The sequence below is a fragment of the Octopus bimaculoides genome, chromosome 25 (genome assembly GCF_001194135.2).
Source record: "Octopus bimaculoides isolate UCB-OBI-ISO-001 chromosome 25, ASM119413v2, whole genome shotgun sequence".
Taxonomy (NCBI): Eukaryota; Metazoa; Mollusca; class Cephalopoda; order Octopoda; family Octopodidae; genus Octopus; species Octopus bimaculoides.
Window position 1 is genome coordinate 14,657,413 of NC_069005.1, and position 2,213 is coordinate 14,659,625.

A 2,213-nucleotide genomic window follows, 5' to 3' on the forward strand; every position below is an offset into this window, starting at 1 on the left:
ACAGGAGCCAGTCCATCGGCACTGGCAACGATCTCGCTCGAATGTCTTACTGGCAACGGCCATGCTCGAAATGGTGTATTTTACGTGTCACCTGCACAGGAGCCAGTCCATCGGCACTGGCAACGATCTCATTCGAATGTCTTTTCATGTGCCACTGGCGCAAGAGCCAGGAAAGCGACGTTGGTAACGATCACGCTGGTGCTATTTACGTGCCACCTGCACGGAAGCCAGACAGCTGCTCTGGCAACGATCACGCTCGGGCCAAATTTTTGGAAAAATTTGTGGCGGTGTATTGAACAGACTTTCACCAAATTTGGCAAAAATTCTCATAACTCTAACCCTAACTCTAAAACCCGAACCCTAACCCTAAAGCTAAAACCAGTACAAATGCACGAACGATCTCATAAATAACAGTACCGCCGATAGTTGTTGTTGACAAACAACGGCACTAATTTTATTCAAGGGAAAAAATCCCATTACGCCACCACAACGTGTTGTTGACAATCCACAGCAGTAATTGTTTTCACCGAAATACGACAATTTTAACATGAAATAACTTTAAAAATATAAACTTTTCTCAACAACACTAAGAGTAAAAGATGTTTTATATGACACATTCTACCAGTGTCCCAAGTTTGAAAGTGTTTCGTTAGAAAACAAATGGTGTCTGCCAAATCAGAAAGATCCGTAATTTTTCAGATTAACACCCGCACGATTACCTAACCCTAACCTAACCCTAAAACCCTAACCCTGACCCTAAAACCATAACCCTAACACTAACCCTAACCCCAACCCTAAAACCCTAACACCCTAGTGAAAATTGTGCGGGTGTTAATCTGAAATATTACCCCAAAAAAATGTGTATCAAAGGAATATGAAAACCAAAATTTGTACCAACTAACTGATTACTCGGCATAGGAAAAATCATCGTGAACCCGGATAAAGTGTCACAGCTTCCAATACAAATGCGACTGAGTTCTGATTGAAACATGTACTAAAACCGCTCATAACTTTTTCATTTTTACGAATTTTCACAAAAGTGTTTCGATTCCGTCTTCTGCATAATAGAATTGATACGATTATCCAAAAAAAGAAAAAAAATGATTTTTAGAAATATCCTCCCTCCCCCTGTTCCAAAACTTTCCAGTTTTTTAATTTAAAAAAAAACTCTTGCTTTTCACAATGGAATTAATACAATTATCCAATACCAAAGTTCATTAACAATATTAGCAGCGACACAGCCGCCCAGTGGTGTGAATATTGTAGGGAAATATGTACCCAAAAACTATTAACTTCGCCTGCATCTCTATTGGAGACTGCAACACTTTATCCTAGTCCAAGATGACTTTTCCTCTGCCGAGTAATCAATCAGTTAGTTGGTGCCAATTTTGGTTTTCATATTCCTTTAATACACATTAGCCACATTTTTTTTTTTTACCCCTATCAGACTTTTTTGTTTTGGTGGCCGGGTGTTAAACTTAATTTTAACCAAAAATTCAAACGTATGCCGTTTTATGTCTATAAAACATACCATAAACTCAGTTTAATTAATCTTAATTGTCACTCATGTAAATTATGATTTATTTGCAAATTGGATGAATGTAGCATGCCGTTTTCTGAGCAGTCCCTTCTGTTCTGTACTGGAGATCGTTGCTTAGGTAACGAAATTTGCTTAGAGTGAGCAAATATAGATCCAACCTAGGATGTTCAAAGCGTTTCATTGCCCTTCCCACCCCAAAATTTTAGTAGTTGCACTCACACCCCCTGTTCCCGATTCTATGTATTCTACGATATTACCACATCATCATCATCATCATTGTTTAACGCCCATATCCTATGCTTGCATGGGTTGGACGGTTCAACAGAAACTGACGAACCAGAGGACCATGCTGGACTTAGTATCTGCTTTGGCATGGTTTCTACAGCCTGATGCCATTCCTAACGAGTCTGTACCAACTGGCAGTATTCCATTACCATCAGAACTAAAAAATTTTGAAGTCACCAGAAAAGACTAGGAAGAAATTAAACAAGAGAGAGAAGTTCAACAAAATCAACCTCATCTTCCACCAATGTTACCATGCAGTCAATGTCATTGACTCTTCCATGCAAGAATTGGTCTACTTAGTCACCAACAGCATCACCATAAAGGAAGCATTTGGCAAAGAAGAAATTAATTTCTTGAATACAAAATAAATTCGACAACGATATATATA

The 2,213-nt window shown here is 38.7% G+C and overlaps 1 protein-coding gene and 1 long non-coding RNA gene across 2 annotated transcripts in view; both read left to right on the forward strand.

The window, feature by feature from the left end:
- LOC106881884 (uncharacterized) overlaps positions 1–2,213 on the forward strand; it is an 18,124-nt gene that overhangs the window by 2,661 nt on the left and 13,250 nt on the right. The window lies entirely within an intron of this gene.
- Positions 1–2,213, forward strand: part of LOC128250755 (uncharacterized) — a 6,006-nt gene that overhangs the window by 1,378 nt on the left and 2,415 nt on the right. The window lies entirely within an intron of this gene.